Source organism: Solanum dulcamara, chromosome 12 (genome assembly GCF_947179165.1).
Source record: "Solanum dulcamara chromosome 12, daSolDulc1.2, whole genome shotgun sequence".
Classification (NCBI taxonomy): Eukaryota; Viridiplantae; Streptophyta; class Magnoliopsida; order Solanales; family Solanaceae; genus Solanum; species Solanum dulcamara.
Window position 1 is genome coordinate 19,071,913 of NC_077248.1, and position 23,949 is coordinate 19,095,861.

The 23,949-nt window shown below is 40.4% G+C and overlaps 1 long non-coding RNA gene across 1 annotated transcript; it reads right to left on the reverse strand.

The window, feature by feature from the left end:
- Nucleotides 1–520: 520 nt before the first annotated feature.
- On the reverse strand, nt 521–23,260 carry LOC129877171 (uncharacterized). The gene is made up of 2 exons (XR_008763483.1): nt 22,890–23,260; nt 521–723 (listed from the first exon to the last, which is right to left on the reverse strand). It is a non-coding gene; the product is annotated as an uncharacterized LOC129877171 (long non-coding RNA).
- Between the last annotated feature and the right edge of the window lie 689 nt (nt 23,261–23,949).

Here is a 23,949-nt window from a genome sequence, read left to right on the forward strand (position 1 = left end):
ACTCTTAGAACCTCGAGAGATGGAGTCATATTTAGTAGAGTTTGAGACAATGACTAGTTCTGAAGTACTATTAGACTTAGTTCGATAATTCGTTGCTCTAAAAAGGAATGGTCTATGGAGTTGTTTCTGATTCTTTCGAGGTGGCCGGATCACTTGTGATGGGTAAAGTAAAAGGTGGCTCAGATGAAGTGGTCACATTTTTCATATTTTTCTCCATTTTAGAACGAGTCTTTTTTGTTGCCCAAGTAAAAAGTAGTGAGTTTGTAGCTGATTTCTTCGCATGAGAGCGTGTGAAGTATAAATGCTCCGCCAGTTCCCCTTTTAGCACAAGTCAACCTTTATATTTTAAAAAATAATTTTTGTATAACAAAAGAAAGAAAAGCAAAAAAGAAACACAAGTTAGTATGTAATAAGAATAAAATATTACAAAATAAACACATTGTAACACATAGAATAAACATATTATCACATTTTATTATGCAAAGGGACCTCTTTGAGCCAGAGATAGGCCAAACGAATATTTGAAGGATAAACGTGTATTTTATGTATCATTCCAAACTCTCAATAACTTAAGCTTTACAATAAAATGGAAATAAAATGTATACATTGGAATTCATGAGCAATACAACATAAATCTAGATCTAAGTTATTAAAACTATTATCTCCACTAATCTTCTTGACCGTCTTGGGGTCTTGGCCACCAATTGAACATCTTAAAATTACCTGCAATAAATAGTTAGTGTTTTTGTCACGCCCCGAGAGGGTACCCTAGATGTGACCGGCACTAGAAAGCCATTTCTGGCCTTCAAGCGAACCACCTGATTCAGTCACACTATCATTCAATCACATTCACTCAATGGAGGATTCAATCATAAACACACTATTTATATTATGGGGCCAAAGGCCAAACACTATCAACTCAACAAAACAAATATAATAAGACTCCTCAAAAAAACAATCCAACCTCTCCACGCTCTAGTCTATGGAGCCTCTATCAAAGTCTAGGAGGTACCAATGACAAGCCCATGGCTACCAAAAATCAAAATAAAGGAAACAACACAAAACTATACAGGGAGCTCAACATCCTCCAGAAACTAGGAGGACTCACCAAGTAGCTGGAAGTGTGAAGATCCTCAACGGTGCACCGGTTGATGATCTCTGGTAACTGTCTCTGCATCATGAATAATGCAGGCCAAATGGCGTCAGTACGTGGAATGTACGAGTATGTAAAATGGCCGAATAAAACAACATCAGAAAAGGGTCAACAACTCGGAAATCTCAACTCATAAAGAAGTGACAACTCACTCAAGTATCCTAAGACTAACAAGAAATGGTTTAGACCGGAACAATTCACATGTTATTCAACTCAACTGACTCGGAGCACTATCAAGACCTAAATGGGAGTTTTTCTTATCCGACAACCATCACTTATGAGCCAGTGATAGAACAACAATCAGACACTGTTTCCACATCCATCCATACCTTGACAGGGCCTGAACGCCTCCCTAATCATGTATTCCATCGATTAGTCAAGTCCAATCATTTCAGGAAAATAAAATGGGAAACATCCGACTTTAACAGTTCGATCCCACGGGAAGCATCCGACTTTAACGGTTCCATCCCTACCTACATTGGCGGCATAGTTTCTGGGGTTCGAGTATGGACTATACTCTCACCCGCTTCGGTGCTCGATACTCCTCCTATGACTCCATGCTCATAAGGCTCCCTCCAATTATCTCAAACAAGACCTCACGGCTAGTTTCATTTAGAATTTTGCCAACTCATCAACTTTATTCTCATTTCAACTCAGTCAAGTCATAATGGCAAGTCTCCTTTAGGACCTTATCCACTTGTCAATTCTATCCTCCAATCAAGTCAATTAAGCCTAATTTAAATAAGAATTTATAACCTCCCATAAACATAACAAACCATTCCTCTCCTCATTTACCACCTCCGTATGACTCATCACACTCTAAGGTTTTAAACCAACAATTCAAGAGGGATAACACATTTAAGGAAAATAACACATTCAACATAATCACATGGTTAAGGAAATTAATCGAGCATACTAACAAACCATCTCCATTAACTCATACTAACATGAATGTTTTAGAAATTCTTAGCTCAACAACTTCAACACAATAAGAATCAAATTAATAGGAGACAAGACTCATTCAAACAAAACCATATCAAGAAACTCCATTCTCATGGACATCTAACCTCAACTAAGAGTGGGGAACATGGGTGGACTCAACCCATGCTTTGAGTAGCCTTACATACCTTAGAATAGATTCTTGAAGAAACCTTGTTGTTGGGTCATCAATGGAAACTTGGAGGCTTGAAGCTCTTGGAACAATTTCTTGTTGGAAATGGAGAAGAAGAAGAAGAAGACGAAGAAGAACAAGAGAGATTTCTAGGGCTTTTTTAAGAGAGAGGGAGAGGCTAAAAATGGTCCCAAAATGCCCAAGGCTCGAGTATATATAATTTAGAACAATTCCCAAATTGACCTTTCTCCAAAATTCTAAAAAATAGGCTGAAAACGCTCTTAGCACGATAGTGGCGGGTCGCGCCATTGCAGTGCCAGGTCGATTAGGCCTAAAAACCTGCACATCTGTTAGTGGCGCGCCGCACCAAGGACAAAACTATTGAGGCATGTTCTGGGCACGATGGTGGTGCGTCAGGCCCTTACAGCGCCAAGGCCATATTTTTTGGGTTCTGGAAAATAGGCTTGAAAACCCTGCACACCTCGTAGTAGCATGCCGCTCCAGGGACCAAACTACTGAGGCGTATTCCTGGCGCGATAGTGGCACATCGCGCCACTTCGGCGCCAAGCCCAGATTCCCAGCAATTGCAACCCAGGTCTAAAATTCCTGTCGTGCTAGTTCGTCTTAGGATCATCATATATTTTGACTCCAAACTCCAAATATTACATTCTTGACAGCGTTGGAAAGAAGAATCAATGACCTTTAATTTAATAGGTCGTGGGCCATCCAGATTTTCGTCTTTAAAAAGGTTGGTTCGTTAGAAGTCGACCCCTTGTATGAACTCATCCTAAAACTTAGTCACGATAAATCTTTTGGCTTAGCTTGGTCCTAAGGGTCCTTTATGACCCCACATCACCTCTAACACTGCTTAATTTCTAAGGGACTTATCTTAACTCATCCACATACTTCACAATACTTGAGTTTGATCCTATCCGTACACAAGAAGGATCCAAATCTTAGGGAAACATTTTGAGGGGTGTTACATTATCTCCCCCTTGGGATCATTCGTCCTCGAATGACGACTAACCAAGAATAGACTCGGGGCATAAATCACAATCAGAATTCAGTCAATTAACCAATCAAACTCATAATGCGCAAACAAATTCAAGTCAAGGAAATGGACATTACCTTCAACATTTTCGTCGGTAGGCACGAATAGATATGGATATTTAGATTTCATGTCTTCCTCCGCTTCCCATGTGGCTTCCTCAACAAATTGATTTCTCCACAGGACTTTAACTGAGGCGATCTCTTTGTTCCTCAATTTGCGGATTTGGCGATCAAGAATTTGGATCAGGACCTCTTTATAGGATAAGTTATCCTTAACTCTAATACTATCAATGGGGACTACCAACGAGGGATCGCCTAAGCACTTCTTCAACATCAAAACGTAGAATACCGGATGAATAGAGGTTAGCTCTGAGGGTAACTCCAACTCATAGGAAACTCTCCCAATCCACCTCAAAATCTGGTAAGGACCAATATATCGAGGACTGAGCTTCCCTTTCCTTCCAAATCTCATGACGCCCTTCATGGGTGACACTTTCAAATACACCCAATCATCCACCTCAAACTCTAAGTATCTCCTCCTCACATCGATGTAAGATTTTTGGCGGCTTTGGGATGTATTTAGCCTGTCTTGAATGACTCTCACCTTCTCCATGGCTTGGTGAACAAAATCAGGCCCAATCAACTCAACTTCACCAACTTCAAACCATCCAATTGGTGATCTACACCTCCTTCCATACAAAGCTTCATAAGGAGCCAGTTGAATGCTTGCATAATAGCTATTATTATATGCAAACTCTATGAGAGGTAAGTGACCGTCCCAATTTCCTTTGAAGTCAAGCACACATGCCCTCAACATATCTTCCAATATCTGGATGGTGTGCTCTACTTGGCCATCTGTCTGGGAATGAAAGGTTGTACTCAAGTTCACCTTCGAACCTAATTCCTTCTAAAAGGATTTCCAAAATTGGGAAGTGAATTGAGCTCCTCTGTTTGAGATGATAGACAAGGGAACCCCATACAATCTAACAATCTCTTGAATGTATAACTTCGCATAATCTTCTGCGGTGTCAGTAGTCTTAACTGCCAAGAAGTGAGCTGATTTCGTTATTCTATCCATAATCACCCAAATCAAATCATGTTGTTTTTGGGACCTCGACAAACCCGTAATAAAGTCCATGTTGATCATCTCCCACTTCTATTCCGGACTTTCTATATTTTGAGATAAGCCACATGGTCGTTATTGCTCAACTTTCACCTGTTGGCAATTCGAGCACTTAGAGACAAATTCTGCAATATCTCTCTTCATCCTACTCCACCAATAGATTTCCCTCAAGTCATGATACATTTTTGTAGAGCCAGGATGAATAGAGTATCTAGAACTATGCGCTTCATCCATAATCCTCTCTCGAACATCATCAACATCAGGTACACACAATCTATTTTGGTACCTCAACATACCATCTCCCCCTTTGGTAAAAACCATTACCTCTTGTTTATGAACAACTCCCTTCAATTAGAGAAGGATGGGATCTTGGTCTTGTTTCTCCTTTACCTCTGCCACAAGTGAGGATGTAGACCCATCCTAAATAGTAACTTCGCCTTCACTATTCTCTTCCAGAAGAACTCCTAATCGGGCTAATCTATGTACCTCCTTTGCCAATCCCTCCTTCCCTCCTCTACATGGGTAGTGCTACCCATAGACAATCTGCTAAGAGCATCAGCAATAACATTAGCTTTATCTTGGTGGTAGAGGATGCTCATATCATAGTCTTTGAGTAGTTCAAGCTACCTCATTTTCCTCAGGTTGAGTTCCTTCTGGTTGAAGACGTATTGTAAGCTATTATGATCGGTGAATACATCAACATGCACTCCATACAAGTAGTGGCGCCAAATTTTAACGGCAAATACCACAGCTGCCAGTTCAAGGTCATGAGTTGGGTAATTTCTCTCGTGAACCTTAAGCTGTCTTGAAACATAGGCTATCACCTTTCCCCTCTGCATTAGCACACAGCCCAAACCAACTCTAGATGCATTACAATAGATCACAAATCCCTCTGTTCCATCAGGCAAAGTCCAGACAGGAGCAGTGGTTAGCTTGGTCTTCAATTTCTGGAAACTCTCCTCACAAGCATCGGACCATTGGAACTTAGCCTTCTTTTGGGTCAGCTTGGTCAAGAGTGATGATATGGATGAGAATCCCTCTACAAACCTTTGGTAGTAGCTAGCCAAACCCAAGAAGCTCTTTATCTCTATCGGGGATGTGGTTCTGGGCCAATTTTCACTGCCTCAATCTTCTAAGCATCAACCTGAATACCATCTCTAGATACAATATGGCCTAGAAAATCCACTGATGCAAGTTAAAATTCACATTTGGAGAACTATGCATACTATACTTGGTCCTTTAGAGTTTGCAAGATGACTCTAAGATAATGGGTGTGCTCCTCCTCATTCTTGGATTAGGCCAAGATATCATCTATGAATACAATCACAAACATATCAAGATATGATTTAAACACGCCAATTCATGAGATCCATAAAAGCTGCGGGGGCATTAGTCAACCCAAAGGATATGACCAAAAATTCAAAGTGGCCATAATGGGTCCGAAACACTGTCTTTGGAATATCACACTCCCTCACCTTTAACTGATGGTAGCCAGATGTTAGGTTTATCTTTGAGAAACAGGTGGCACCCTGAAGCTAATCAAATAAATCATTTATTCTAGGGAGAGGGTATTTCTTCTTTATGGTAACTTTGTTCAGCTGCCTGTAGTTAATACACATTCTAAGGGATCCATCTTTCTTTCGCACAAATAGGACTGGAGCACCCCATGGTGAGACACTCGGCCTAATGAATCCCTTATCTAACAAGTCTTTCAACTGTTCTTTCAACTCCTTCAACTCAGCCGGATCTATTCTATAGGGAGGGATTGAGATAGGCTGGGTATCAGGAAGGACATCAATCCCAAAGTCAATCTCCCTATTAGGAGGGACTCTAGGCAGATCTTCAAAAAAGAAATCCGGAAACTCGTTGACAATCGGAACCGACTCAAATGATGGGGTCTCAACATTGTCATCTTTTACTCAGATAATGTGATAGATACATCCTTTTGAGATTAGCTTCCTGGCCATAAGGTAGGAAATAAACTTACCCTTAGGCACCACAGTACTCCCCTTCTACTCTATGACAGCCTCGTTCAGAAATTTGAACTTAACAATTTGGGTCCTACAATCAATAGAGGCATAACAGACATAAAGCCAGTCTATGCCAAGGATCACATCAAAATCAACCATGTCCAACTCAACTAAGTTGGCCAAGGTATCCCTATGATGAATTAACACAGTACAATCCCTATAGACTTTCTCAGCTAAGACAGAATCACCAATAGGAGTAGCTACACTGAAAGGCTCAAAAAGGCATTCAGGAATTTTATTGAATTTACTAGCCACGTAAGGAGTCACAAAATATAGTCTGGCACTCGGATCTATCAAAACATAATAGTCAAGAGAAAAGACTTGTATCATACCCGTCATGACCTTTGGAGAGTTTTCTTTATCTTGGCGGCTACCCATGGCATATAAATGGTTTGTACCTCCACTCATATCTGAAGTAGTGCCCCTCTGATTACCTCTAGCCGGTGGTGCGGTGTTAGAATACTGGGCTCTATTTCCCCTTATTGGATACTCCCTCTGAAAATGATCCATTTAGCCGTATTTATAACAACCAACCCTTCCCGTTCTACACTCCTCCAAGTAGAGCCTACCGCACTTGCCGCATGGTGGCTTCCCTTTTGAACCTTGAATCATACTAATCTGGGATTAAGAACCCTAGGGTCTAAAACTCTAGCGACTCTGTCCCTACCAATCATACCTGTTCTCCGGCATAGGTGTACTTGCTGTGGATGAGGCATAGTTAAAAGGCCTCTTCTGGAAGAAGGACCAATTGCTCTTATTCTGCTTCTGTTCATTCTCATGCCCAGCTGACCTTGACTTCTTGCTCATATGCTCCTTCTTGTCCTTTCTCTTATCTTTCTCCACTTGTTGAGCATACACCATCAATCTGAAAATATCCATGTCAAAGATCAACAATGCTGCTTTGCACTCCTTCTTCACATGTCTCCCTAATCTGGAGATGAACTTCCTCATTTTCGACCTCATATCTGGGATCATCTATGGAGCATACCTGGAAAGCTGGATGAACTTCAGGTTGTACTCCTTAACAGTCATACCTTCTTGTTTCAGATTTATAAACTCCTCCACTTTCGCTTCTCCTAATTCTCGGGGAAAGAAGTGGTCAAGAAAGGCTCCCTCGAATTTATCCCACATAGCAGGTTCAGCATCCTCACCTCTACCTTGTTCCCATTGGTTATACCAAATGCGTGCCATATCTTTGAGTTGATAAATTACCAACTCAACCCCCTCAATTTCCGTAGTATGCATAGCTTTCAGAATTTTCCACATCTCATCAATAAAATTTTGGGGATCTTCATCAACCTTAGACCCCGTGAATGTCGGTGGATTCATTCTTAGAAAGTCTCTAATTCTAGTGGCAGCAGACGGCTCTTGGGAACTAGAGCTAAGAGTCGGGAAACTCTGGTTACCATTCCGGGCAACCACTAATTGAGTGAGCATAGCAATCGCCCCTCGAAACTCTATCTCTGAAGTGGGTGCAAGTGGAGTAGCAGGCACTTCGGGTGCCTCCGCATATCTTGCGGGTCGGCCTCTAGCCCTCGATGGGCATACCAATGACTGGGGCATCTCAGCGTTATCAACATTCCTCCGGCTAGCCGTACGTTTAGGAGGCATTATCTGTAATGTATAAATGCACTAATTAGAAAGGAGTTTTATAGAGTTTAACTCTATCGCACGAATTCAGAGTATGAAAGAAGTGAAACAATTCCTAATGTCTTATAGCCTCCTGATTAAAAGTGTGGTGCACAACACACCCATAAGCAAGACTCTACTAGACACGGCTTCATAGACTCCCTAGGACTCTTGACTCTGGGCTCTGATACCATATTTGTCATACCCCGGGAGGGTACCCTAGATGTGACCAGCACTCGAAAGCCATTTTTGGGCTTCAAGCGAACCACGTAATTCAGTCACACTATTATTCAATCACATTCACTCAATGGAGGATTCAATCTTAAACACACTATTCATATTATGGGGCCGAAGGCCAAACACTATCAACTCAACAAAATAAATATAATAAGACTCCTCAAAATAACAGTCCAACCTCTGCACGCTCTTGTCTATGAAGCCTCTATCAAAGTCTAGGAGATGCCAATGACAAGCCCATGGATACCAACAATCAAAATAAAGGAAACAACACAAAACTATACAGGGAGCTCAACATCCTCCAGAAACTAGGAGGACTCACCAAGTAGCTGGTAGTGTGAAGATCTTTAATAGTGTGCCGGTTGATGATCTCTGGTACCTATCTCTGCATCATGAAATGATGCAGGCCAAATGGCATCAGCACGTGTAATGTACGAGTATGTAAAATGGCCGAATAAAACAACATTAGAAAAGGGTCAACCAACTCGGAAATCTCAACTAATAAAGAAGTGACAACTCACTCAAGTGTCCTAAGTCTAACAAAAAATGGTTTAGACGGGACCAATTCACATGTCATTCAACTCAACTGACTCGGAGTACTATCAAGACCTAAATGGGAGTTTCTCTTATCCGACAACTATCACTTATGAGCCAGTTATAGTACAACAATCAGACGCTATTGCCACGTCTATCCATACCTTGACAGGGCTTGAATGCCTCCCTAATCATGGATTCCATCGATTAGTCAAGTCCTATTATTTCAGGAAAATAAAATGGGAAACATCCGACTTTAACGGTTCGATCTAACGGGAAGCATCTGACTTTAATGATTCCATCCCTACCTACATTGGTGGCATAGTTTCTGGGGTTCGAGTATGGACTATACTCTCACCCGCTTCGGTGCTCAATACTCCTCACATGACTCCATGCTCATAAGACTCCCTCCAATCATCTCAAACAAGCCCTCATGGCTAGTTTCATTTAGAATTTTCCCAACTCATCAACTCTATTCTCATTTCAACTCAATCAAGTCATAATAGCAGGTCTCCTTTAGGACATTGTTCACTCGTCAATTCTATCCTCCAATCAACTCAATTAAGCCTAATTTATATAAGCATTTATAACCTCCCACAAACATAACAAATCATTCCTATCCTCATTTACCACCTCCTTATGACTCATCACACTCTAAGATTTTAAACCAACAATTTAAGAGGGATAACACATTTAAGGAAAATGACACATTCAACATAATCACATGGTTAAGGAAATCAAACAAGCATATTAACAAACTATCTCGATCAACTCGTGCTAACATGAAGGTTTTAGAAATTCTTAGCTCTACAACTTCAACATAATAAGAATCAAATTAATAGGAGATAAGACTCATTCAAACATAAACCATATCAAGAAACTCCATTCTCATAGACATCTAACCTCAACTAAGAGTGGGGAACATGGGTGGACTCAACCCATGCTTTGAATAGCCTTACATACCTTAGAATAGATTCTTCAAAAAACCTTGTTGTTGGGTCTTCAATGGAAACTTAGAGTCTCGAAACTCTTGGAATAATTTCTTGTTGGAAATGGAGAAGAAGAAGAAGAAGAAGAGAGATTTCTAGGGCTTTTTAGAGAGAGAGAGTCACGCCCCGAGAGGGTACCCTAGGCATGGTCAGCACTCGAAGGCTATTTCTGACCTCCGAATGAACCACCTGGTCTAGTCACACATTCATTCAATCACATTCTCTTAGCGGAAAACTCAATTAATGATATACTATTTATAAATTAGGGCCAAAGGCCACACAATCATCAACTCGACAAGAAATTTTAAAAAGTCTACTCAAAAGAACAATTCAACATTTCTACACTCCGGTCTATGAAGCATCTATCTATAACCTAGAAGGTGCCCATGACAAACCCATGGCTACCAACAATCAAGACAATGTAAATGACATCAAAACTATACAAAAGGGGCTTAATATCCTCCAAAACTAGGAGGACTCACTACTAGCTGGGAGTGGGTGTGGATCTTCAACGGAGCGCCGGTTGACGATCTCTAGTACCTGTCTCTGCATCATTAAATAATGCAAGCCAAATGGCGTCAGTACGTGGAATGTACTGGTACGTAAAATGGCCGAATGAAATGACATAAAGGAAACATCAAACCCACTCGGAACTCAACTCAAGAGAAATAACAACTAAATCAAGTGTCCTAGGTCTAAACAAAAATACGGTTTAGACGGGACCAATCACATACCATTCAACTCAATCCGACTAAGAGTACTATCAAGACTTATGTGGGAGTTTCTCTTATCCGACAACCATCACTTATGAGCCAGTGACAGTACAACAGACATTGTTGCCGCGTCCGTTCATGCCTTGACAGGGTATGAACGAGTCAACCAATCACGGATCCAATCCAACCAAGTCCAATAATGTTAGGACAAATATTTTGGGGAAACATTTGACTTTAATGGTTTAATCCCCTTCTACATTTGGCGATGTAGTTATTGGGTTCGAGTATGGACTTTACTCTTACCCAATTTGGTGCTCGATACTCCTTCCAAGACTCAATGCTCATAAAACTCCATCCAATCGACTCAATCAAATCATATCGACAAGTCTCATTTAAACCTTGTCAACTCATCCACTCTAGCATAATCAATCATCTCTGAATCGTATCTTTCAAGAGAAATTTAAAGGCATATTTATAGAAACATGTAAGCATAACCAATCATTTCCTCTATCCATTTAATCAATCTTTGATACTCATCACAATTCCAAGGCTTTAAATTAACAATTCAAGATAAGAATCATTTTTAAGAAAATAGGATCCTTTATCATAATCCACATAGCTAAGAAAATCAATAAAACATATTTAACAACTCATCTTCATCAACTCATACTCACATAAAGACTCTTTTTGGAAGTTGTTGACTAAACCTCATCAACATAGCAAGAATCACTCTAATAGACAACAAAACTCATTTGAACACAACCCTAGCAAGAAACTCCATTTCTATGGGCATTTATCCTCAAAGAAGGTATAGGGCACATGGGTGGACTCCACCCATGTTTTAGATAGCCTTACATAACTTAGTGAAGACTTTGAAGAAAACCTTGTTATTGGGTCTTCAATGGGAACTTGGAGTCTTGAAGATCTTGGGACAAATCTTTGTTGAGAATGGAGAAGAAGAAGAAGATGAAGAAGAGAGAGTTTTCTAGGGCTCTTCTAGAGAGAGTGGGGGGCTGAAAAATGTGTCTCCAAATGCTCAAGGAGGATACATATATAATTTGGGAGAAATTCCCAAATTGCCCCTTCTTAAAAGTTCTAAAAAATAGGCAAAAATGCACCTGGCGCGATAGTGGTGCATCGCACCATTGCAGCGCCAAGCCGATTACGCCTAAAACCTGCACACCTCGTAGTGGCGTGCCGTGCCAGAGACCAAACTACTGAGGCATGTTTCTGGCGCGATAGTGGTGCATCGCGCCCTTACAACGCCAAGGCCATTGTTCCTGGGTTCTAGAAATTAGATTTGAAAAACCCTCCACAACTTTTAGTGGCGCATCGCGCCAAGGACCAAACTACTGAGGCATGTTCCTGGAGCGATAGTGGCGCATTGCGCCCTTACAGCGCCAAGGCTATTTCCCCAGTAGTTGCAACCCAGGCCTAAAAATGAAATTCCTGCCATGCTAGTACGTCTTAGGATCATCATATCTTTCGACTCCGAACTTCAAAATTTACATTCTTGGTGGCATTGGAAAGAAGACTCGGCGACCTTTAATTTGATAGGTCATGGGCCACCCAAATTGTCGTCTTTTAAAAGATAGGGTCGTTAGAAGTCGACCCCTTATACGAACTCATCCCAAGACTGAGCCACGACGAATCTCTTGGATTTAATTTGGTCCTAGGGGCCCCTTGTGACCCCACATCACCTCCAAAATTCATAACTTTCTCAGGGACTCATCAAAGGTCATGCATACGCCCTTTAATACTCGGGTTCGACCCTACCCATATATAAGAAGGGTCCGAATCTTAGGGAAAAATTTTGAGGGGTGTTACATTATCTCCCCCTTGGGATCATTCGTTCTCGAATGACGAGTAACCAGGAATGGACTCTCGGTACAAATCACACTCAAAAATTTTCAGTCATTCAACCAATCAAATTCTCAAATAATTATCAATCAAAACCCAAAATGCACAAATGAATTCAAGTCAAGGAAATAGACATTACCTTCAACATTCTCCTCGGTAGGCATGAATAGATGTGGATATTTAGATTTCATGGCTTCATCTGCTTCCCATGTGGCTTCATCAAAAAATTGGTTCCTTCACAGGACTTTGACTGAGGCGACCTCTTTGTTCCTCAATTTGCGAATTTGGCGATCAAGAATTTGGACTGGAACCTCTTCATAAGATAACCTATCCTTAATTCCAACGCTATCCATGGGGACTACCAACGAGGAATCGCCCAAGCACTTTTCAACATCAAAACGTGGAACACCAGATGAATAGAGGCTAGCTCTAAGGGTAACTCTAACTCATAGGCAACACTCCCAATCTGCCTCGAAATCTGGTAAGGGCCGATATATCGGGGACTTAGTTTTCCCCTCCTTCCAAACCTCATGAAGCCCTTCATGGGCGACACCTTCAGGTATACCCAATCACCCACCTCAAACTCTAAGTCTCTCCTTCTCACGTCGGTGTATGATTTTTGGCAGCTTTGGGCTGTCTTTAGCCTCTCTTGAATAACTCGCACCTTCTCCATGGCTTGATGAACAAAATTAGGCCCAATCAACTCAGCTTCACCAACTTAAAACCACCCAATGGGTGATCTACACCTCCTCCCATACAAGGCTTCATAAGGAGCCATTTGAATGCTTGTATGATAGCTATTGTTTTATGCAAACTCTATGAGAGGTAAGTGATCATCCTAATTTCCCTTGAAGTCAAGAACACATGCCCTCAACATATCTTCCAATGTCTGGATGGTGTACTCTGCTTGGACATCTGTCTGGGGATGAAAGGTCGTACTCAAGTTCACCTTCGAACCTAATCCCTTCTGAAAGGATTTCAAAAATTGGGAAGTGAATTGAGCTCCTCTGTCTGAGATGATAGACAAGGGAACCCTATGTAATCTGACAATCTCTTGAATGTATAACTTCGCATAATCTTCTGCGGTGTCAGTAGTCTTAACTGCTAAGTATTGAGCTGATTTCGTCATTCTATCCATAATCACCCAAATTGAATCATGTTATTTTCGGGACCTCGGCAAACCCGTAATAAAGTCCATGTTGATCATCTCCCACTTCCATTCCGGACTTTCTATATTTTAAGCCAAGCCACATGGTCGTTGATGCTCAACTTTCACCTATTGGCAATTCGGGCACTTGGAGACAAATTCCACAATATCTCTCTTCATCCCACTCCACCAATAGATTTCCCTCAAGTCATGATACATTTTTGTAGAGCCAGGATGAATAGAGTATCTAGAACTATGCAATTCGTCCATAATCCTCTCTCAAACATCATCAACATCAGGTACACACAATCTATTTTGGTACCTCAACACACCATCTCCCCCTTTGGTAAAAACCATTACCTCTTGTTTGTGAACAACTTCCTTCAATCGGAGGAGAACAGAATGCTGATCTTGTTTCTCCTTTACCTCTGCTACAAGTGAGGACATAGACCCATCTCGAATGTTTACTCCACCTTCATGGTCCTCTTCGAGTCGAAATCTCAATCGGGCTAATCTATGTACCTTCTTCGCCAATTCCCTCATTCCCTCCTCCACATGGGCAATGGTACCCATGGACAACCTGCTAAGAGCATCAGCAACAATATTAGCTTTACCTGGATGATAGAGGATGCTCATATCGTAGTCCTTGAGTAGCTCGAGCCATCTCCTTTGCCTCAGGTTGAGTTCCTTCAGGCTGAAGACATATTGTAAGCTCTTTTGATTGGTGAATACGTCAACATGCACTCCATACAAGTAGTGGCGCCAGATTTTAAGCGCGAATACCACAACTACCAGTTCAAGGTCATGAGTTAGGTAATTCCTCTCATGAACTTTAAGCTGTCTCGAAGCATAGGCTATCACCTTCCCCTTTACATCAACACACAACCCTAACCAATTCTGGATGCATCACAGTAGACCACAAAGCCTTTTGTTCCATTGGGCAAGGTCAGGACAGGAGCAGTGGTTAGCTTGGCCTTCAGTTTCTGGAAACTCTCCTCACAAGCATCGGACCATTAGAACTTAGCCTTCTTTTGAGTCAACTTAGTCAATGGTGATGATATGGCTGAGAATCCCTCTACAAACCTTTGATAATAGCCGGTCAAACCCAAGAAGCTTCCTATCTCTGTCAGGGATGTGGGTCTGGGCCAATTCTTCATAGCTTTAATCTTCTAGGCGTCAACCTGAATACCATCTCCAGATACAATGTGGCCTAAGAAGGCTACTGATGCAAGCCAAAATTCACATTTAGAGAACATTGCATACAATACCTGGTCTCTCAAGGTTTGTAAAACGACTCTAAGATGATAGGCATGCTCCTCTTCATTCTTGGAGTAGACCAGAATATCATCTATGAATACAATCACAAACATATCAAGATATGATTTAAACACCCGGTTCATGAGATCCATGAAAGCTGCGGGGGCATTTGTCAACCCAAAGAACATGACCAAAAATTCAAAGAGGCCATAACGAGTCCGAAAAGCGGTCTTCGAAATATCACATTCCCTCACCTTCAATTGATGGTAGCTGGATCTCAAGTGTATCTTTGAGAAACACGTGGCACCCTGAAGTTGATCAAATAAATCATCTATTCTGGGGAGAGGGTATTTGTTCTTTACGGTGACCTTATTCAACTGCCTGTAGTCAACACACATCTTAAGAAACCCATCCTTCTTTTGCACAAATAGGACGGGAGCACCCCATGGTGAGATGCTCAGCCTAATAAATCCCTTATCTAGTAAGTCCTTCAACTGCTCCTTCAACTCTTTCAACTCGGCTGGAGCCATTCTATATGGAGGGATTGAGATAGGCTGGGTATCAGGAAGAATATCAATCCCAAAGTCGATCTCCCTATCAGGAGGTACTCCAGGCAGATCCTCAGGAAAGATGTCGAGAAACTCATTGACAATCGAGACCGACTCGAGAGATGGAGACTCAACATTCCCATCTTTCACTCGGACAATGTGATAGATACACCCTTTTGAGATTAGCTTCCTGACCCTAAGGTAAGAAATAAACTTACCCTTAGGCATAACAGGACTACCCCTCCACTCTATGACAGCTTCGTTCGGAAATTTAAACTTGACAACCTGAGTTCTATACTCAATAGAGGCATAACAGATATAAAGCCAGTCCATGCTAAGGATCACATCAAAATCAACTATGTCCAACTCAACTAGGTCGGCCAAGGTATCCCTGTGATGAATTGACATAGTGCAATCTCTATAGACTCACCGACCGGAGTAGCTACACTGAAAGGCTCAAAAAGGCATTCAGGAATTTTATTGAATTTACTAGCCACGTAAGGAGTCACAAAAGATAGGATGGCACCCAGATCCATCAATATATAACAATCAAGAGAAGAGACTCGAATCATACCCGCCATGATGTTTGGAGAGTTCTCTTGATCTTGGCGACTACCCATGGCATATAAACGGTTTGTACCTCCCCTCGTGCCTGAAGTAGTGCCCCTCTGATCACCCCTAGTCGGTGGTGTAGTAGTAGAGAACTGGGACCTGTCTCCCCATGCTGCCCACTCTTTCTGAAAATGGTTTATTTGGCCACATTTATAACAACCGTCCCTCCCCTCTCTGTACTCTCCCAAGTGGAGCTTACCACACTTGACGCATGGTGGCTTCTCTTGCGAACCTTGACCCACGCTAGATTGGGATTGAGAACCCTGAGGTCTGAAATTCTGGCGACTCTGTCATTGTCGATCATACTTGTTCTGCGGCATAGGTGCACTTGCGGTAGATGAGGCATAATTTGGAGGCCTTTTCTGAAAGAAGGACCTGTTGCCCTTGTTTTGCCTCTGCTCATTCTCATGCCCAACTGATCTTGCCTTCTTGCTCAGATGCTCCTCTCTGTCTTTTCTCTTTTCATCCTCCACCTGTTGAGCATACACCATTAGTCTGGAAATATCCATGTCCGAGATCAACAATGCTACTTTGCACTCCTTCTTCACATGCCTCCCTAATCCGGAGATGAACTTCCTCATCTTTGACCTCATATCTGGGATCATTTCTGGAGCATACCTAGATAGCTGGATGAACCTCAGGCCATACTCTTTAACTGTCATACCTTCTTGCTTCAGGTTCATAAATTCCTCCACTTTCGCTTCCCTCAATTCTTGGGGAAAGAAGTGGTCAAGAAAGGCTCCCTTAAATTCATCCCACCTAGCAGGTTCCGCATCCTCACCCCTACCTTGCTCCCATTGATTATACTAGATATTTGCCACATCCTTCAGTTGATAAGACACCAACTCAACCCCCTCAATTTCTGTAGCATGCATAGCTTTTAGAATTTTCCACATCTCATTAATAAAATTTTGGAGGTCTTCATCAACCTTCGAACCCGTGAATGCCGGTGGATTCATTCTTAGAAATTCTCGAATTCTAGCGGCAGTAGACGGCTCTTGAGGACTAGAGCTAAGAGTCGGCGAAGCTCTTGGAACAATTTCTTGTTGGAAATGGAGAAAAAAAAAGAAGAAGAGAGATTTCTAGGGCTTTTTAGAGAGAGAGAGACTCACGCCCCAGAAGGGTACCCTAGGCGTGGCCAGCACTCGAAGGCCATTTCTAACCTCCGAGTGAACCACCTAGTCTAGTCACACATTCATTCAATCACATTCTCTTAGCGGAAAACACAATTAATGATATACTATTCATAAATTAGGGCCAAAGGCCACACAATCATCAACTCGACAAGAAATTTTAAAAAGTCTACTCAAAAGAACAATTCAACATTTCTACACTCCGGTCTATGAAGCATCTATCTATAACCTAGAAGGTGCCCATGACAAACCCATGGCTACCAACAATCAAGACAATGTAAATGACATCAAAACTATACAAAAGGGGCTTAATATCCTCCAAAACTAGGAGGACTCACTACTAGCTGGGAGTGGGTGTGGATCTTCAACGGAGCGCCGGTTGACGATCTCTAGTACCTGTCTCTGCATCATTAAATAATGCAAGCCAAATGGCGTCAGTACGTGGAATGTACTGGTACGTAAAATGGCCGAATGAAATGACATAAAGGAAACATCAAACCCACTTGAAACTCAACTCAAGAGAAATAACAACTCAATCAAGTGTCCTAGGTCTAAACAAAAATACGGTTTAGACGGGACCAATCACATACCATTCAACTCAATCCGACTAAGAGTACTATCAAGACTTATGTGGGAGTTTCTCTTATCCGACAACCATCACTTATGAGCCAGTGACAGTACAACAAGCCGTCATTGTTGCCGTGTCCGTTCATGCCTTGACAGGGTATGAATGAGTCAACCAATCACGGATCCAATCCAACCAAGTCCTATAATGTTAGGACAAATATTTTGGGGAAACATTTGACTTTAATGGTTTAATCCCCTCCTACGTTTGGCGATGTAGTTATTGGGTTCGAGTATGGACTTTACTCTTACCCAATTTGGTGCTCGATACTCCGTCCAAGACTTAATGCTCATAAAACTCCATCCAATCGACTCAATCAAATCATATTGACAAGTCTCATTTAAACCTTGTCAACTCATCCACTCTAGCACAATCAATCATCTCTAAATCATATCTTTCAAGAGAAATTTAAAGGCATATTTATAGAAACATGTAAGCATAACCAATCATTTCCTCTATCCATTTAATCAATCTTTGAAACTCATCACAACTCCAAGGCTTTAAATTAACAATTCAAGATAAGCATCATTTTTAAGAAAATAGGATCCTTTATCATAATCCACATAGCTAAGAAAATCAATAAAACATATTTAACAACTCATCTTCATCAACTCATACTCACATAAAGACTCTTTTTGGAAGTTGTTGACTAAACCTCATCAACATAGCAAGAATCACTCTAATAGACAACTAAACTCATTTGAACACAACCCTAGCAAGAAACTCCATTTCTATGGGCATTTATCCTCAAAGAAGGTATAGGGCACATGGGTGGACTCAACCCATGTTTTAGATAACCTTACATACCTTAGTGAAGACTTTGAAGAAAATCTTGTTGTTGGATCTTCAATGGGAACTTGGAGTCTTGAAGCTCTTGCGACAAATCTTTGTTGAGAATGGAGAAGAAGAAGAAGATGAAGAAGAGAGAGTTTTCTAGGGCTTTTCTAGAGAGAGTGTGGGGGCTGAAAAATATGTCTCCAAATGCTCAAGGAGGATACATATATAATTTGGGACAAATTCCCAAATTGCCCCATCTTAAAAGTTCTGAAAAATAGGCAAAAATGCACCTGGCGCGATGCGCCATTGCAGCGCCAGGCCGATTATGCCTAAAACCTGCACACCTCGTAGTGGTGTGCCACCCCAGAGACCAAACTACTGAGGCATGTTTCTGGCGCGATAGTGGTGCGTCGCGCCCTTACAGCGCCAAGGCCATTGTTCCTGGATTTTGGAAATTAGGCTTTAAAAACCCTGCATAACTTTTAGTGGCACATCGCGCCAAGGATCAAACTACTGAGGCATGTTCCTGGCGCGATAGTGGCGCATCGCGCCCTTACAGCGCCAAGGCTATTTCCCCAGCAGTTGCAACCCAGGCCCAAAAATGAAATTCCTGCCATGCTAGTTCGTCTTAGGATCATCATATCTTTCGACTTCGAACTTCAAAATTTACATTCTTGGTGGCATTGGAAAGAAGACTCGACGACCTTTAATTTGATAGGTCGTGGACCACCCAGATTGTCGTCTTTTAAAATATAGGGTCGTTAGAAGTCGACCCCTTATACGAACTCATCCTAAGACTTAGCCACGACGAATCTCTTGGATTTAATTTGGTCCTAGGGGCCCCTTGTGACCCCACATCACCTCCAACATCCTTAAATTTCTCGGGGACTCATCCTAGCCCCCTCAATACTCGAGTTTGAACCTACCCATATACAAGAAGGGTCCTAATCTTAGGGAAAATTTTTGAGGGGTGTTACAGAGAGGGAGAGGCTGAAAATGGTCCCAAAACGCCCAAGGCTCGAGTATATATAATTTGGGACAATTCCCAAATTGCCTTTTCTCCAAATTTCTGAAAAATAGGCTAAAAATGCTCTTAGCGCGATAGTGGTACATTGCGCTATTGCAGCGCCAGGTCGATTAGGCCTAAAAACCTGCACATCTGTTAGTGGCGCGCCGCGCCAAGGACCAAACTACTGAGGCATGTTCTTGGCGCGATAGTGGCTCATCGCGCCCTTACAGCGCCAAGGCCATATTTTCTGGGTTCTGGAAAATAGGCTTGAAAACCCTACACATATCGTAGTGGCGCGCCGCACCAGGGACCAAACTACTGAAGCGTGTTCCTGGCGCGATAGTGGCGCATCGCGCCACTACGAAGCCAAGTCCAGATTCCCAGCAATTGCAACCCAGGCCTAAAATTCCTGTCGTGCTAGTTCGTCTTAGGATCATCATATTTTGACTCCGAACTCCAAAAATTACATTCTTGGCGGCGTTGGAAAGAAGACTCGATGACCTTTAATTTAATAGGTTGTGGGCCACCCAGATTGTCGTCTTTCAAAAGGTAGGGTCATTAGAAGTTGACCCCTTATACGAACTCATCCTAAAACTTAGTCACGACGAATCTTTTGGGCTTAGCTTTGTCCTAGGGGTCCTTTGTGACCCCACATCACCTCTAACACTGTTTAATTTCTCAGGAACTCATCTTAACTCATGCATATACTTCACAATACTCGAGTTCGATCCTACCTGTACACTAGAAGGATCCGAATCTTAGGGAAAATTTTGAGGGGTGTTACAGTTTTTTCCCAACAAATATCTATATAGAGAGAGTAATAGATCCATATAATTGACACATTTATCCTTCAAATAATGCACATAAAGTATGATAATTGTCACCTAGGGTCGTAGACCCGTTAGGACGTTTGGTAAGGTTGACTAATGAACTTAATATGCCAAAGGTATTAAGTTTTCTAGGTTGACATGATGAATGTTTCTTACAAGGCTTTGGTTTAGGTCTATCCTGTGTGGATTAAGAGTGGGTTTACCAGACACAAGGTTTTCAAGTGGACTCTTCTAGTGAGAAGGCTACGCGGTCACACAAAAAATAATCCAGACACCTCGCTATTCTGCCAACTCTCCTAAAATTGGATCTTTTGAAAGAAATTTTCGAGTGCACAAAACACACCTCGCGTGTACATGTGATAGTGTGAGTTTTCCAGAATTGGAGGTAGTATGAACGAAATAGCAGTTTGTTTGAAACATAACAAATAAACAATTTATATAAAACAATAACATAAAAGCAATTTATATCACATAAACACGATAAACAAAATATTAGGCAAATAAAATAAAGCAAACAATTAAAATGAAACAAGCAAATATTTTAAAACTTAATTATTAACCTAAGTCTGTTATGGTTAGAACCTAATAGTCCCCAGTGGAATCGCCCAACTGTTATACCCAAGTTTAACCGAGGTTAAATTAGAGTACAACATATTGGTGATTCCTAAAATAAATGACTTAACTTAAAGAGTTGCCACCTAACTAGTATAAGGGCACCTAAAATATCTAATATTAACTCCGTTTTTAAAGTCTATCTAACCAATTGAAGATTCTAAGGTAAAGGTACAATTAATCCTAAAGGGAAGAGGTTAGGCATCCTTTTGAGATCCATACAAAAATGGCTAACCGATCAGACTTGGATAAATTATAAAAAAAAATAAGATAAATTTTCCAAATATAAAGTATTAATAGTTCACTAATTTCAAAATCGAAGTTATAAAGATGAAGTTAAAACTAAGAGTTGACTAAAACAGTTTAGAACAAAAAGTAATTCTCAATTAGAGCTTTCAACTTGAACAAAATTTGGGAGAAAAATCTTTAAAAGATTATGGTAAACTTCCTTAACTTAAAAAAACATGAGTTCAAATACGTGAATCTGGTAAAGATAATTAAATGAACCAAAATACTCATTCAGTTTTTATTATCAAAAAAGATTCCTGCACTTGAGACGTATAAACTGATTTTGAAACCTTTAAACATGATAAAAGGTTAAATTGCTCATAAAAGAAAAGTCTTGAATGGCTTGGTTTTGCAAGAAGTATAGTACTATTATTTTTATACCAAGTCCGTTGGAGCCATTTCCAATTTGTTTTCTTAAATGACTAAAGTTCATTCCTTCTTTAGACTTCATATAAGCATGCAAAGTCAATCATGAGTTTACTATAGAACCAAACACACATTAATCAGTAAAGACGATAGTTAGTAAGAAAAATGAATAGCTGAAAAGAGAGAGAAACTGTTCCATTAGTCCAAAAGTCCAAAGGGACTCTCTGTTCTTCATTGTTTTAGGTGGTTCCGATTCATTTTTGTTCGGACAAGACATGTAAATGAAAGAAAGTGACGGATCTGGTGGCGACGTCGAGTCTCAATATGAGACTCTTTGGCGCCAGTTTACATGCAAACAAAAGACAGGAAATAAAGAGTTAGAGAGGCGAATTAGTATATAAAGTAGTAAGTAGACAATATTATAATGGTACTACCACATTCTATTTCCCACCATTTGAAAACAAAATAACTCAAGATACCAAATCACAAGGCGATGCATTCTAACACGCAAAAAAAATCATTTAACACTTCAAAATAGCAATCTGAAACAAATCACTAATCTCAAAAAAAACATTTTTTTGACATTTAAAAGATGAAGCAACTCTAACAATTGTGATTTTTTAACAAGTAGAATCATATTTATGTGTCCGACAATTCAACAAACAGGGGAGATTACATAGAGTAAGCTGAGATTAATTACTTAACTTAAACATGGCTCAACATAACCTTTAAAGTAATGTTTAAACTTGTTCGGAGCTCATAAGATCTAAAGCAGTAAGAGGCTTAAACAAACAATTTTACAAATAGTTTCTGGAGCTTAACAGAGATATTTAGTGCATGCTTTCACCAATAAACAGTTAAGAAACGTTTTGAATAAACATGACTTCCAACGACCAAATATCTCATGATAAGATTGGTTACATATTCTTCATAAAAATATATAATATATTTAAGAAGAAGCTGAAAACAGGGGGAAACGAGATAGTGAGACATTTAAACAAAACAGAAATTGATGATTTTGTAAGATAAAAAAGAAATATAAACATGGGTCAACTACACATAATCAGTAAACTTACAAGGCAACATTTCTAAATCGAATCTTTCAACGTTTAATCTAACCAATATATGATGTGTGATATTACTACAATGGCACCAGAAAAGAAAATTATTTCCACACATTTCGGGCAGAAAAGAATACCTACAACATCATATTTTATAAACTAACACGATAAAAATCACAGGGGTGTCGAAATTACTTTCCACAGGGCAGTGAACTGGAGCATTTGAGGCTTCAGATCTCCCCCTTCTTCGAATAAAAAAGAAACGAGCAGAGATCAAGAGGAAAAATACTAAGTGTTTAGAGAGATGATAGATAGCAGAGTTAGATGAGCAGTATTTCTATGGCTCAAAGACTTGTTTTGCTGAAGATTCGAGAAGGTATTTATAACACTAAAGTTCCATTTGGACGGGATTTTGGATTTTGAATTTTCGGTCTACACTCTGAATATGAACGTTGATGATTTTGGACGAACTTGTAAACCTTCACGTGATTCGAATAGAGGAAAATGTGATTGCTTTAGATTTACTTGAAAATGGAGAAGATTTGCCAGTCCCTTCTGTATGGACGTCCTTGAAACATCAAACAGGAAAGAGGAGATGGAGACGTATATGTAGTTTTCAAAGTTTGCACGAAAAATGATGGATCAAGCGCCTGTCAATGGAGAAAGTGCTTGAAAGGGAAAGAGGGACCAGCGGCGAGAACTAAGAGAAAATTGAGTCAGATTGACAAAAAAGTCTCTAATTAAAAAAAATTGACATATTGAACAAAGCCAAGTCAAATCATTTATTAATTAAGGAATTAAGTTAAATGGGTGAAGTGTAATTTTAAAATTTGTTAAACTTTTAAAAAACACTAACTTTTCTAATAGGGCCCCAACTGACCCATTTCAAATCAGTCATCCTTGCCTCTTTCATAAAAAAAGAAGCAGTTTCTCTCCATCTTCCTCTCCATTCCAAAGATCTCCGTCCTCGCGCTTTGCTGTTTATTTTCGTCGTCTTCTTCTCTTGTCCTCAACATTGTCATCGTGACAGAGGTAAAAATTTCTTCAAATAATTAGGGTTTTGAGATTGAGTTTTCATAGTTTTTTTTTAAAAAAAAATATGCATGTTGTGTGTGTATGCTATGTTTATTGTTTCTCAAAATATTTTATAGTTTATAGTGGTTGTTTTTTTTCCCTAATACATTGTATTCATTATTGTGATGGTGTGACATTGATGAAAATTTGAAGAAATAAATTATGCATGAATGACATAGTA